The sequence below is a fragment of the Hibiscus syriacus genome, unplaced genomic scaffold (assembly GCF_006381635.1).
Source record: "Hibiscus syriacus cultivar Baekdansim isolate YM2019G1 unplaced genomic scaffold, ASM638163v2 tig00112925_pilon, whole genome shotgun sequence".
In the NCBI taxonomy this organism is placed as follows: domain Eukaryota; kingdom Viridiplantae; phylum Streptophyta; class Magnoliopsida; order Malvales; family Malvaceae; genus Hibiscus; species Hibiscus syriacus.
This window is the reverse complement of record NW_024063420.1, coordinates 674,773-691,425: the sequence shown is the minus strand read 5'-3', so window position 1 is coordinate 691,425 and position 16,653 is coordinate 674,773. Positions and strand designations below refer to the sequence as shown.

The window sequence follows — 16,653 nt, the reverse complement described above, 5'->3', positions numbered from 1 at the left end:
AGCCTCAAACCAGTATGACTCTTCTGATGGAAAGCAGTACGAGTTCACTTATCAAGGCGTGCAGAAGGCTCAGACTAACCAAAAGGTCTTCTAGATCGCTCTCGATCTATCCCATCTCTATCAGCACAGAAGTCTTGACTTCTTCAGAGTTTTTTTGTCTCCCTACTACAACATTGAACAATTAATCCTGGTGAGTAACTACTTGTCGATGTAACTCGTATCTGAGTCCCTGGACAAACATTTGACACACATCCATCTCGATAGGTACCAAATTGGAACTATACTTCAGCAACTTCATAAATTTTATCTCATACTCAGAAAATGTCATATCTCATTGAACCAGGTCTTGAAACTGTCGTCGCCTCTACGCAAGATAACGCTCTCCTAGAAAATGACTCCTAAAACGTTATTTAAAAAAATATCAAGTCAAGTGATCGGCTGAAACACTACTCACCAAAAAATTCCACCAGGTGTGAGCATTCACGTCCAACATAGAGATGTCTCCCAAATAACACCGCTGTGGATATAAACCTAATTGGTCAATGCGTCGCTCAATATCACAAAGTCAATCCTCAGCCTCAGTCGGAGCTCCACCTGTAGGGCCTCTAAAAGTCCTAACTCCATTAACAATTAGAATATGAGAAATAGGAACTTCGGGTGTAACGCCAGCGATTTTGACTGCTCCCTAAATCAACTGGAGAAACTATCTACCGAGATTCTCATCTAATACTACTATAACAGGCTCAATATAAAAAATGGTCGCTCCTCTAACTAGGATGGTCAAACCTATACCAGGGGAAGATGGCAGATCCATCATGGTCGCAGGGGAAGAATTATCTACTAAAAGTGGGGGATCTACACGTGTCTCAATAGGGTCCGTAAATCTAGTCGCTTTACCTCACCCACGGCCAAGTCAATGACCACGCCTAGCACTCATATTGGAAAACCTTGAGTTCACTACATAAGGATAAAACCTAGGATTAGATTGGCACTTGGAGTCCCGTACACAACTAAACTCGTAAAAACTTGTTGACATGGTATTCGTGACTTATTTTGTAAAACATTTTAAATCCATACTTTTATTTATGACCCATAACCAGTTCGAGGTTTAAAAACCAAAAGATCTAATACCAATTAAATGTAGCCCCTAGACCCGGCCTATTCATTATGACTAGATCTAGTAGATTATGATAAAATTTTACAAAATAATTTTTAATAATTTAAAACTATATTATGAATAAATATATTTAAAATATAGTTGATAACATTAAAGTTCAATTCCAGTAAATTAAAGTCGTAAGGATTGAGTAAAATAAAATATTCCATAATCAGTATCGAAACAAATCTAACATCAGTAACAAAAGTAACATACGTCGTAAAACAAGTATTTTCAAAATATAGACACATGTCACTCAAAATAAATGTAACTCAGAAGATAAAAATATTATACGAATGTGTTGATCCTCTAAGTGTCAGGTCTGGGTCGTCTATCTAAAAAGTATTTGAAAGGGAAGAGTTTGGGGGAGTGAGCTAGGGAGCTCAATGTGTTTCAATAATGTAGAAATAAAACATAAAATTAAGTTTCCAAAAATCAGTTCATTATTAAAGTCATGAAACGTCGGTAGAGTTTTTAGTTTGAAAATACATAATCACACTCCAACCGTATACCATATGTAGTCCCCATTAATTGCATCTATAAATACTTACCCTAGGCCCAAAAGGCGTATGAGCCAACCTAAGGGAGCATTTTGGGTCCATAAGGTCTTACCCTAGCCGAAGCGTAGGTGCCACCCGAGAGAAGTGGACTAATGCCTATAAGGACTTACTCAATGCACAAAGCAGAGGTACCACCCTAAGGGAGTACCTTAGGGTTCATAAGGTCTTACCACTAGACCCATTGGGCGCAAGAGCCCACCTAAAGGGCGTCTTAGGTCCATAAGGAATTACCAGCCTGATCGATGCTGAACCTATATAAGGAATTACTAGTTTGATCGAAGCTAAACATGAAGAGAATTCAGACTAGATCCCATAGTACCTCGAAGAGATTAGTTTTCAAACAATAACTAACAGTAGTAAGGAAATCAGAGTTCAAACAAATATCAATTTAGTAAAAACAGTAAACAGAGAATATAAATCAGACAAACATGTTTAATACTTCAAAAAATCAGGAATCATGCTTGAAACAGATAAATCATGTGAAGTTAAATCAGATCAGCTAGACATATTGCAATTCGGGTAAATTAGTCATGTGCACATATATATAGCACATAAGGAACACACCTCACAAAAAGAATCAGTCTGGTTGATCTATCGAGCACCAGCTTCACTACGCTCTTCGACTGTACGAGAACCTATATCATTTCAGAACAAAATTATTATCGGAGTAGTACACTACACTAAATATTTAATAGGGTTATAGAACTTATACGAGTAATCACGACCTCTTGCGGTCGAGCAGATCGGGAGGAACCGGGTCGAGCAGACGAACGATCAGGAGAATCGCGAGTACCTTAAATATACGATAACACAAATTAGTCATTGACCCCTAGATTAAGTTAAATTCACTTAATTAAATACTTAAATTACATAAGTATATTCGTGTTTAACGAGTTAATTTGGAGGCTTTCGGGTTCGAATTTGTAATAAAAAAAAAGACTTCAGATTCGGACTCAGAATGTCCAAAAAAATAAAATATGACTTTTTAGTCAAAGTCAACAATCAAACTAGTCAAAAGTCAAAGTCAACTGGTCTGGTCAACTGTTAACAGACATGCCAACGACCAGGACAAAGTCAACGGGTTGGACCAGTTTAGGTTAATTCAGGCCGGTTCAAGTTGACTCAGTTCAGTCTGAGTTAACTCAATCCGGTTTGAGTTGACTCAAACCAATTTTAGGAGGTTCCAAGATCTAGGAGGAGCCCCACGCGCACGCAATGATACGTGATGGGGGTAACAGGGTCGGGGGTGAAACACTCTGAGATCACTAAAACATTATTTCCAACATATCTCAGACCTAAACTAGTCAAAAACCACAACCAATAACCAAGAAAAATAATATCGGGATTTACCCAACGGTAGACGAACGGAGGAGCATCATCGGACGACCACCCTAGTTGGGTTTTGGTCAAAGATGGGTGGGGAACACAATGCTGGTGAGGGTGAGGCAAACTGACGTCGGGTTCAATCGAAATTGAGGAAGATAAGAGCGACGATGATTTGGGTTTCGGTGAACCCACGATCGATCCACCACGACGGACGACTGAGAAACATGAGGAGTGGCCAGCTAGGTTACGATCGTAACGACTAGACGTACTGGATGAGAGTGGCGATTACTCACACCAAAGAGCGGTAGCGGAGATCGATATTGAGGCGGTTGAAAGGTCACTTTCTATTAAGGCATGACGGTGGCCGGTTCAGGTGATCTGTGGATCGAGTTGATGTTTTCGGTTGCTGCCGAGTCCGATGGCGATGACACTGTACTCCACTACTGATCGGAGGTGGCTGGATCAGAGATGGAAAGTACAATGGGTTATTTTTTGGGAAAATAGGTTCGTAGTTTGGGATTGCACGAGCACCAAGGGGTTTAAAAAATGGGTTAACACCCAATTTATTAAATATAAATAAACTTTTATTATTTTCAATAAAAAATAGCCTAGTTCGATTGGTATGGGCATGATCAACATCAAAACCCCTCAACCACACATATTCCATTTTTTTAATTTTCTCTACCGACCCAAAAAGGGAAAATTCAGGCCTAAGTCCATGAACTTCCTAAACATATGAGATTAACCTAGAATTTTTTTAAAAATGTTCATTTTGGTCCCTTAATTAAACTAAATAAATTAAGTATATTTTAAATTAAAATTTGGGGTGTGACATTGACCATAATGCGTTGACATGATGGTTTATTGTGTTGACATGGCTATTCGCGATAGCGGGTGACGTGGTTGATGGCTTAAATTGATTTTTTTGATTGAGTTTATGGGTAAAATTAGTTTTTTAAAAAATGTTCAGGGGCTTATTTAATTTTTTTAAAAATATAAAAAAATAGAAAATAAATATAAAACTACTAATTTTTTTTAAAATATATATTAACCAAAGTGATTAAAAACGTTATTGTTAATTGATTCATTAAATTTAGAGGTGAGTTCTAATGTGAATTTTGTTTTATTTTATTTAGTATATAATTATATTGTTAGGTTCATACATGTCAACTTTAATGTAAGTTTTATTTTATTTTTATTTTTCAAAGACATATTTGTTATTCCTTTAAAAAATAAGGGTGAATAAAAAAATTGAAAGAATTTACATCTACCTTTACTTTATAAAGTTACATCTCAATAGAAAGAGAAAATAAATTCAGTGACCGAAAATGCCTTATAATATACGATTTTAACAAACTTTTTCTGGATTTGCGAAAATGACCAACAAATTCGCAACGCGATCTCGAATTCGTAACGCGAACTCTAATTTCGCAACTCGGTTTCCAAATTCGCAACGTGAATATATAAATCGTAGCGCGAATTTGTAATTCGCAACACAGAAGTCAAATTCGCAAAGCGCGTTTATTTTCGCAACATGAATTTTATTTTCGAATTCGAAACACAATATTTATTTCGCAACACAAATGTAAACAAAATACTCGCAAATAATAACCTAAAATCCTAAATCACAACTCAGTCTCATCTCCATCTCTCACTCTCTACGACGACATCCGTCCCCATCTCCGACGAAATCTGTCCCCATCTCCGACGAAATCCGTCTATATCCATCTCTCAAAGCCACCCTCACAATCATTCACGGTCATAAATGGAAAATCAACCACCAATGGTTAGTTTTTTTTATTTTTTTATTTTGAAAATTTTGTATTATTATTAGATTTTTCATATTTAAATTGATGGTAAATTTACTGGTAATTTCAATAATAGATTAACCATTTCACTTAGATTGCTTAGTAAATTCATTCAGTTGTTGCCAATACTATTAAACTATTTAGTCTTTAACCATGTGAAGTTAGTATTTGTCTTTGTTTTGTCTTTTGGTTGAAGTAATATAATTCATTCAAGTTTCAATTTGCAGAAGACTATTTGAAACTTAAATTCGCAACACGAAAATGAAAATTGCAACGCGAAACTCGTAACACGAAAATGAAAATCGCAACGCGATTTTAGTTTTTCGTTGCGATTTTCATTTCGCGTTGCGATTTTCATTTTCACGTTGCGATTTTAAGTTTCAGAAACTATTCTTCTTCTGCAAATTGAAACTTGAATGAATTGCATTACTTCAACCAAAAAACAAAGACAAATACTAACTTCACAGTGTTGCGAATTTAAGCTTCAAGAATAAACTACTACTCTTTATGTTGTCCTTGAACCTGCACTAAACTTATATGTTGTCCTTTTAAATATTTATATAAGTGCTTACTTCTGGAATGTTATCTGATGCATTTTGTGAACTATGATAGAATAATGACTTGAGTGAATACCGTGCAAGTTTGAAACATATTTGGCTTTGTTTTCACTGTTTAATATTATGTCTGTTTATAGTGTATAATTTGTAGTTTTTGGTATATCTAACTTGATATGTTTATTGTTTTTGTAGAAATATTTTTCAGCTTCATTGACCTTAAGGAATAAATTAAGCCTAGCCATTACAATTGCATCGACGCTTACACCTGTAAAAAGAAAATTGTTTGAGGATACTTGCTTCGGGCCATGGCTGAAAGTACAACATCCGGGTGGAGATGCTATGTTGACCCATTTGTTTCTTCAGGCCATGACTAACGATCTAACCGAGAGGATACAACGTGGTGATGAAGAGATATGGTTTTATTTTCCTCCGGAATATACTTGTTTTGGGCGGGAGGAGTTTTGCTTAATCACTGGTCTACGCTTAGGAAATGATGATGTAGGTCGGTACACTAGTCATATCGCCCTCCCATCATGGTTATCTCGGGTTTTTTCTGAGATGGCAAAGGCAAAGCCGAGTTTACAAGTCGATGACTTCAAAAGATTATTTGTTAAAGATGGTTTTACTCGGATGGATGACCTCGATGTTGTCCGAGTATGCCATTTATTACTTTTGCATGCCAACTTTTTAGGCAAAGAGGCCAGACAACCTATTTCTGAGGACCTAATATTATTGGTAGATGACCTAAATGCATGGAACATGTTTCCGTGGGGTTTATATTTATGGAAAGCTACCTGGAAAAAGTTGTCGTCTGCCTTTGAGAACCGAAAAAGTTTACGTGGCCATGGTTCCAAATACACTTTGGCAGGCTTTATTTGGGCCTTTAAGGTAAGAATTTCTATATAATGTTTCCAAAATTATAATTAATTATTTAACAATTACTAATGTTTCTGTATTATATTGTTTGTAGATTTGGATATTTGAGGCTTTTCCCAGCATGTGGACATATGCAATCAAAAATTCAAATGATATTCCTAGAGCTATTTCTTGGAGGAGGATCCGCTTGTTGGATTAGGAAGAGTTACTACCATATACGACGATGAATGATGTAAGTTAACACAAATACTACCATATATAAACAAGTTATTACTAGTAGACGTTTAACTTTGTTTGAGCTTTTATATTGTTATGAGGCCAACTACCCATTACAGAGGCTAACACCCACAGAGGCTGAGCTTGCCACTGATTGATGGCAAGCTAATAAGCGTTTTTTTGATGGCACGGATGATGAGAAGCCCCTACTTCGAGAGCCATCACCTCACCCAGAGCCATCACCTGATCGAGCCGATTATACACCTCCACAACGAGAGCCATCACCTATTCAATCACATCATCGAGCCTCTTCTCCACTATCACCTCATGATAGGCGACCGATAAAGATGCCACGACATTTATCTCTCTGTTCTCCACCTCCACGGGATGAGTTAGGGGAGTTACGTGATGAGGTCAATGCTTTGCGTGAGGAGGTCGGTACTTTACGTGAAGACAATGGTGCATGGCGTGATGAGGTACGGTCCTTACGTGGTGAGGTGGAGGTTTTACGTGATGACAATGTTGCTTTACATGGTGAGGTATCTACTTTACGTGATGAGGTAGCCGTTCTACGAGAGATTGTTGCATCATTGTAAAATGAGATTCATACTCTACGCAATGAGGTAAGTTTGTTTAATACTATCCTAAAAATGCAAATAACCTTTTTTGGCATTATTTATTTATTTATTTACTGATTTATGTATTAATTTATTTTTAGCGGCTCAATAAGGTAGATACTTTACGTCGGGTTTTTCTTGCATGACGGGGTTTACGCATCAGACGTCGTGCACGTGCCATTACGTCTCCGTTCACCCCAATGGTGCCAAGACTCCGTAAGAAGAATCCCGATTCACCTGTCATCGTTCAAGAGGCCTCTCCAATCATTCAAGAGGCCCCTCCCACCGTTCAAGAGGCCCCTATCATCGTTCAAGAGGTTCCTTCCACCGTTCAAGAGCCCGATTCATATGGCATAATATGTCGACATATTGGTAAAACCCCTCATGTGCCCGACATGATGGATGAGAGTTGGTTTACGTATGAGTTATCGGTCAGTACCATTCCGGTGTCTGAAGTGGAGAGGAGAACAGTACCGAACACAATTCTGGATAATACCCTTTGGGTTATGACCACAGTTGATTTTTATCTACATGAGCGGAGCCAGGGGTGTTACGCTGACATATGCAAACTCGACGATGATATGCATTTGTTTCTTGATCGGTCTTGGTGGGGTGTGTTATTAGGGGTTGAAGACAATGGCTATTTCGACGGGGGTAAGTCTTATATTCTTCTTATATTTCATTTTGATTAATTTTTTTTAAATTTATGAAATTCACTAATATATGTATTTTTTTTTATAAAACAACATATTGATGCATGGGTGTCACGTCTTCTGATAATAAAGAAATTGAAGAAAATAAAAAATACACGATGGACTATTATGCTAACGTCTTTTCACGTAGCTCACTTGAAGGATCAGAGAGACATTTCATATGTATTGGTAATGGAAAACCTAAACTTTATTCTGCGTGGTGAGAGGTCGATAAGGTTAGTATTTATTTTTGAATATTTTAAAGGTGTCCATAAATAAAAATTTGATGTGCACAATTGAATTATTATTTATGATTGCAGGTGTTTATCCTTATTTTGGAACGTCGTCATTGGCTTCTCGTCGAGCTTCAGCCCCCATCCCTGAAGATAATGGTATATGACAGCATGTTGAATTACATACCATTGTCTGATTTGAGAGATATTATTTGTAAGGGATGGAGTGCTCATTTGGCTAAATACTTGGATGTGATTGATTATTGGACTAATTCTGGAAACAAGAAACCAAAGAAGTTCAAAGTTACAATGATCAGAGACGAGACCGCACCACAACAAACGCAGGGAGCCAGAGGGGATTGTGGTCCTCTCGTATGCATGTGCTTGGAATGTTTGACGACAGGAAGTAAATAGTTTCTACCTCCCACAGATAGAGATAGAGGTGCAGTAGGCTTGTGGTTTCGGCATTTTATGGCTAGAACGATATATGCGAGACGCTGCCTACCTGAATCTGCGTGCTGAAAGTGTGCATAAACAATTGGTAAGTTTGAGCAAGTGTTGTTAACATATATACTCTTTATTGGTTTGAAAATGTTTGGTTAAGTACCTATAATTCAATAATTTGTTGTTTGTTGGTTTTAGATGTGTAGAAAGTGTTGTTTGAGCAAATGTTTGGTTTCTGCAGGTTAATCCTGAAGTGAGCTACGTGAAATTGATGTAATTATGCATAAACAATTGTTTGTGTGAAATTAATGTATTTGTAAAAGTTGATTTGTTTAATTGATGAGGAAATAAGAATTATTTTTTGCTTGTTTAATTGATTTGTAAAAGTTGATTTGTTGTTTTAAATTTCAATCTGCATTATGTTGAAGGCAAAAAAGACCTATTGAAGGTACACTTTCGCAATGCAATTTTCGCATTGCGAAACTCAAATTTGCAACGTGAAAGTCAAATTCGCAACGCGAAAGTCAAATTCGCATTGCGATTTTCGCGTTACAATTTCGTGTTTCGAATTTGACTTTTGCAACAATCGCAACAAAAAATCTGATAAGTGATAACAACTGAACAGATCATAGCAATGTTCAAACTCAAGTTACTAATGAATGTCTAACTGAAATGTATGCATTCACACATAAAATACACATAATACAATGTTTGCATTTAAAAATCACCTAAGTTAATAAGTCCCAAAAGGTGAAGCCAGTTGTGATTGGGATTTTGATTTTGATTGCGATTTTGATTTCCTTTTGCTTGACACCATATGAGCTTTGGATTTTGATGAGGATCCATATTTTGTTAGAGAAAAAGATGATTGTGATGGCACTGGTGATCCACAGGTCAACCTTGTATAACCACTTTCCTTGCACCGACTACATGTCGATATCCTTTTCTCTTCACCCTTAGACGGTATACGATCATGATTTTTTGGTAGGCTAGGTAGCCTGTTATCCATGACTGGTGGCAAAACTGTTTGTAAGTCATCTGGTATGTCCCACTAAGAAGGATGTGGAATAGGGTAGACAATCTCGGCATAAGTCTGTCGATATACTTCTGTAGTGTAGCAATCCATAACGTATGCGCTTGAATCATCTTGGTTTAGATGAAGAGAAACTTTTATAACATGGCCACACAGATAACCAGATGTTTTCCATTTCATACAACTACACGTCTTTGCATTTAGATCGATAAGCCCATTTAAGTTATTATCCAATACTTCAAACAAAGTGTTTTAACATGGTTCAACTCTCCATGACGTTGACTTCACAACACGTTTCGCTTTCTTTTTTTCTGTCCATGGTATAAAACGACGTTCCAATATTCTTGTAAATTTAAATAAATAATACTTAGTAAAATATATGATAAGTTACGAATTTAAAGAAATAATACCTGCATGGTTTCTTTTCTTGTAGTACCACTGTTGAATAGAGGCTCGAAAAAACTCCATTAACATAGTAATGGGTAATTTTCGGGAATGACGACTTAGAGCGTTGATTGATTCTTCACTATTAGACGTCATAAAACCATATCTTGCTCCAAGTTGATGTACTCTTTACCATCTTTCAAACCCGACATCTTATAGTGTTTGAGCACATTGAGGCAAAACACGTCTTAAACAATTTATATGCTTATTAAAATTCACTTCCCGATAAGCTTTTACAGCCTTCCAGTATGTCCATTTGTGATTTTTTATACCAGCAGACCTTGATTTTAGATTTATGTACAAATGAACACCACAAAGTCCATGAAAAGCATCTGGGAAACACCTTCTAACAGTGTTGTCAATCGAGTTTGCCCTATCGGATATGATTGTTAGATTGCTAATAGGACATATGCAATCCCTAAGATGTCTCATGAACCATGTCTATGAATCAGAGGTTTCAGATTTACCAACACCGTAAGCTATTGGCAGTATCCCATTGTTAGCATCCATGGCTACTGCTAATAAGTTTACTCCAAGGTATCAACCTTTCAAATGTGCTCCGTCAACTATAATAACTGGGCACATGCAAGTAATAAATGAACGAATCTACAAAATAATATACACAAGACATAATCATTTAAATGTGAAATGCATGTAACTAACAAAAATGAGTCAACAAAATTATATTGATTTACTAACCGCAACACCAATGGCGATAAACAATAACTCAAAGCGTCCATCTCTATCTGTTTTGATATGAGTTACCGAACCATGATTTTTCAGCTTTAAATTGTGACAATAAGCCGGCAGTTGGGCAAACGATGCTTCTGGAGACCCCCTCAACAATTCCAAGGCATAACATTTGGCTCTCCAAGCTTGAGAATATGAGATACTAATCTTGAACCGAGCATTCATGTCAGTCATAATTTCATGTCCCCGATATACCCTGCCATTCAAAAACATTAACTCAACCAGAAAACCATTGAACACCTTTTTGTTTGCATGTCTATGGTGAGGAAAAACTTGGGTTCTTGAACATGTATGTTTATCAATAAAAGTCCTAACTTGAAACATTTCACAATCTTTTATCCTCTTTGCAATCATACGCCACGTACATTTTTGGTCAATCATACACTTTGTTTCGAAACGATCTTTGCTTGATTTGTTAACTTTTAGTTGATAGCCATCTTCCACACATTTCGCATACAAAGTTATCTTCAAGTCTTCCTTTGTATCAAAACAATCATCTTTCTTGATACGAATAACTTTTTTGTAACAATCAACTGCTATCTTTACCAACTCTTATTCTGGTATCTGAAGTAATTCTGGCATATTCCAGTTATACTCCCGTGGCATTTTTTTTTGGGACTTCTTCTTCTTCTTAGGGTTATATGAATTACAAAATGGGTGTTCAACATGTTCATTCACAGTCGTAACTTCCTCATCATTATTATCAATAATATCTTCCTCGGCAGCGGCTGTTTCATCATCAAAATTTGGGTATTGACCAATATCAAAATCATTACACGCAGAGTCTGTTTCTTCTTCTGAAACATCATCAAAATCCGAGTATTGACCAAGATCAAAGTCCGAGTATTGACCAAGATCAAATTTCGAATACTGACTAGTACTCTCAATTTTTTCTGTTGGCTCATAATCGTCTAACTGGTCAATACGAAAACCGAAATTTGGTACTGAAAGTTGATTGGGATTTGGATTAGGAAAAGGTTGCAGGTTTTGAGATTGTGTTTGATATTGTGTTTGGTATTGGAAATGTGGTTAAACAAAATTTTCTTGGTGATGAAATTGTGGTGGAACCATTAAATTTTGAGGTTGATAACAACGTTGTACATTGTGAGCACCATAAATTGGGGTTGAAGAACTTTGTTGATTACTACCCACTACTGACCCAACTTCACTACTTCTAGGTTCAACAACATACAATGTAACATCATCTTCTTGCGAAACACTAATGTAAGCAATGAATCGTTCAACATCTTCATTGTCGGTTAACAAATAAACTTTACCTTTTCTCTGATAAGATAGCCTAAATCCACTTAGAGGCTCTAAATTCAATTTCTTTGCAACAAGTAACATTAGAATTTTATAAGTTAACTTTTTTAATGACAGTTTTAGTTGAAGATTCATGGGTAAAGGCATATATTGTAAAACACCATGAACATTCTCCCATGACCCTCCAAAACACAAATCTATCCAAACATGATCAACATTAGATGATTTCATTCTACAAATTGTAAATTAATTTACTAAACAAACGAGCTATAAACTACATATAATCACTAACTTAGAGAAAAACATACCTTTATTAAGTTGATAGTTGATAATTTGGGAGAGAAATCATTGAAAAATTATATAGAAATAAAATTATGTAAAAAAAAATAGAGACGGGGAAGGATGTCATTAGATATAGGAACGAATGTCGCTGGAAAGAGTAATAGATGGAGATGGAATGAGTTGCGATTTAGGGATTTAGGTTATGAGTTGCTGCTGCTGCGTAGTTATATACCCAAAACATTTGTGTTGCGAAACTAAAACCTGTTGCGAAATTAAAATTCGTGTTGCGAATTCGAAAATTGAGTTGCGAAAATAAAATTCGCGTTGCGAATTCAGAAATCGAGTTGCGAATTTGAAATTCTGTGTTGCGAATTTTGAAAATCGTTGCGAATTTGGAAACTGAGTTACGAAATTGGAGTTCACGTTGCGAATTCGAGATCGCGTTGCGAATTTGTTGGTCATTTTCACAAATCCAAAAAAAGTTGGTTAAAATCGTATATTATAAGGCATTTTCGGTCATTGAAGTTATTTTCTCCAATAGAAATTAGAGGAATCGGTCAGTTTTCCTATTAATATTTTTCAGATCAAGTTCTTATGAAATTTATTTCCTTTTATCATGTTATATTCATAAAAATATCATTCTTAATTGTGTAATTATTTTTTAATTACATAATTTCATGATAATTTTATACATTAAATTGTATAACTTTTTTTAATTAACGTACCACATCATTATATTAACAGAAATTAACAGTTCTATAAATAAAATGTAATAATTAATAACATAAATGATTAAAGTTTAATAAATTGATAATATAGTTGATTAACGTAACGTTTGTAATTTGATAAACAAAAGTGTACAGTAAGAAAAAAGTGATTAATAAGGTAGTTTATACTAAAAAGTTTCACCTGGTGGTTTTGCACCCATCAACCAAAACACACAGCAGAAAGAAGGGACAGGCAATGTCAAAAACAGTAGAGGAAGGGAAGCAACAAAAAGCTTTTGGTTGGGCTGCTACAGATCAATCTGGAACCCTCCACCCTTTCAATTTCTCCAGAAAGTACACTTCTTTCTCCAAAATAACAACTTTCCTTTCTCTTTTCTGCTATTTTTTTAGCCTTTTACTCAACGTGTTCTTCTGGCTGGTCTTCAATGAAAATTTAAACTTAACTCATGATTAGTAATAGCAAAATATGAAACTTTTGGATTTTTTTAATACATAAACCCTTTATTAGTGGTTTACATTAGTAAGAATATAATTCTATGGTTAAAAAAAGGAAATTTGCTTCTTTTTTGGGTACAAAGAGAAGTCGAAGCATAAAGTTGCAGTATAATTTGCAAGTACTGGTATTAAACTCAAATAGTCTTGCAGGAGAGGAGGTGTGTGAAATATTTGGGATAAGTAACCCAACCTCTAATTTAAGCTATATTGATTAGGAGAGATTTTTCATTCACCTCACTGCTATCTAACATTAGGATTATGATATTAACAATTCAGTCTTTACATTATGCATAATTCGAGTGATGATGGTTACGAATTCATTCAATTTTCTTTTGCAGGGAAAATGGTGATGATGATGTCACTTTAAAGATTCTTTATTGTGGAGTGTGCCATTCAGACCTGCATATTCTCAAAAATGACTGGGTTTTCACCTCTTATCCTGTTGTTCCTGGGTATGATACTTAAACTTACATGTATTGTAAATTATGATGCTAATCTGTAGTGATCAAAGAATTATATATGATGTGTTTTAATGTGTGATGCTTATTTCGGTTTTGTATTTGTGTTATTTCTGATACTACACCGCCAGCCATAGGTAATATTTGTATTACGTAGAGGTGCTTAAGGTAGCTCTTGACTGGCAACTAACAAATGAATGATGTTTGATTTTGCTATCATACCCAGTAAAGGGTATTACAGAATAGAAATGTCATAGAATAAAAGGTTTATAATTATCCTTTAAGTTTATGCTACCCTTAGCCTTTTCTCTCCAGGTGCATATTTAAGTAGTGTCTTCTCTTTGCAGTTAATCCGCTAAAGCATTATACTAAATGATACTTACAATTCCATTTAGATGATGGTTACTTTATCTGTTGAGATTATATTTTCTTTAAGACTATTAATAGTTTAGTTTCTAATCCATCAACTAAGAGGCTACTTTTTGCAAAAAGTGTTTTTTCTGGTACATATCAGTTCTATTTTCATGGTATATATCAAGTTTTCTTCTCTAGTTTCAAACTTGTATTTGAAAATTATTTTCTCTTTAATGATGGTCAACTGCAGTCCATAAATGAGTGGATATTTTCATATAAAAGCAAGCTACTTCAAGTATATATGTAGATTGTGCACAGCTATTCCTTTTTTAACCTTAATTGTATGCCTACGCATTGCCTATTCTCTGTAATATCATATTTAAATTGTTCTTCATATGGTTGAAGAATAACATTTTTACGGATGTATGCTATAATTTCATCAAAAGAAAGTGGGAGTCCTGCTACAAAATATACCAGGCTGCTAAAAGGCAGGTGACAAATGAAGGAAGAAAACAAAATGGTTATGAAATATATATATATATATATATATATAAAGTCAGCTGATGAAGCAAGGCTCTGAGTAGTTGCTCATTAGGAACTTTTCAGCTGAGTTTCTAATTAAATGGTTTATCGAGTATGTAGATGTAGTCGGATGGACATTATTATCTTTCTAATCCATTTACTGGAATGTGCATATATATTGCATACGGTGTTGTCCTGCAGGCATGAAATTGTTGGCGTTGCTACAAAAGTAGGGAAGAATGTGACAAAATTCAAAGTTGGCGATCGGGTTGGGGCTTTGGTTGGCTCCTGCAAGACATGTGAATGCTGCCAGCAGGACCTGGAGAACTATTTCCCTCAGTTAATATTTACCTATAACTCTCACAATCCAGATGGGACAAAAAATTATGGTGGTTATTCGGATATGATCGTGGTCGACCAGCGCTATGTGCTATGGTTTCCTGATAACTTGCCACTGGATTCGGGTGACCATTGTTATGTGCAGGGATCACAGTGTACAGCCCTATGAAATATTATGGAATGACTGAGGCAGGAAAGCGTCTCGGTATTACCGGGCTAGGAGGACTTGGCCATGTTGCTGTCAAGATTGCTAAGGCCTTTGGATTGAAAGTTACTGTAATTAGTAGCTCCGCTCAGAAGGAGTCTGAAGCAATCAATAGGCTTGGGGCTGACTCATTCCTTGTTTCCAGTGATCCTGCGAAAATGAAGGTACGTGATTAATAGACTTTACAAATTAGATGAACTAAGGTGATCTTGATGTCTCAGTTTGAACAATTTAATCATAAACCACTACTGAAGCAACTGCTTATTGAATTCGTTCAGCTGTTGGCTGACATATTTGGCTAAAAGTTTTGTTGTGTTTCATAGTATTGGATGAGTCATGATTAGGCTTCAGCTTACTAGTGCTTGATGTTTTTCTTTGTTGTTCTGATTCAGCATCTCATTACTCTACAAAAATGAGCAATGAGTTCAATAGCAAAGCACTTTGATGGTTACAAATTATAATATTTTAATTAAGTTTATGCTTACTCTTTGAACTTTGTAGTCGGCTATTGGAAGCATGGACTATATCATTGACACAGTGTATGCAGCTCATCCTCTACTTCCATTGCTTACTCTGCTGAAGGTGAATGGAAAATTGGTCACTGTGGGATTGCCTAATAAGCCACTGGAATTGCCTGTTTTTCCTTTAGTTTCCGGTATGTTTCTGTCTTTGTTGGCCTTATGAATTGTGTTCCATACGACGGGTCTAAATTGCAGGCTCAAATGTATTGGTCTTAGTTTAACTGAAAACACATACATACACATATAATATTTCCACAGTAGAACCTTACATGCGTATTTTTGGGTCACAGGACGGAAGCTTGTCGGAGGAAGTGATTTTGGAGGTATGAAAGAAACTCAGGAGATGCTGGACTTTTGTGCCAGGAACAATATAGATGCAGATATCGAGCTAATTCGGATAGATGAAATCAACACCGCCATGGAAAGGCTAGCTAAATCCGATGTCAGATACCATTTCGTGATCGATATCGCAAATTCCTTGTCGCAATAGGGTTCATTGCAAATAAACCAGTTCGATATGTTATATAATAAGTTATTATGATCTAGTATAATCCGATTGTTCATGTAGAGATTAAAACAGGAAAAACTTGGATGGCTTGTGACATGTGTTGGTCCCCTGCATCTCTTTGCTCTTACAGTCGTTTTATGCTGCAAGGGATCAACTATCGTTTAGTGGCACCCCATTTGTATTTTCTGTTGAAATTGATGCTTTCTTTGAATTTCGTCGAAAAATACAAAAACTCTTTTCTTATTTATAAACAAAAGAATAATTCA

At 35.8% G+C, this 16,653-nt stretch overlaps 1 pseudogene; it reads left to right on the top strand.

The window, feature by feature from the left end:
• Positions 1 to 13,210: 13,210 nt before the first annotated feature.
• LOC120184573 lies at positions 13,211 to 16,576 on the top strand (annotated as a pseudogene).
• The last annotated feature ends 77 nt before the right edge of the window (positions 16,577 to 16,653 follow it).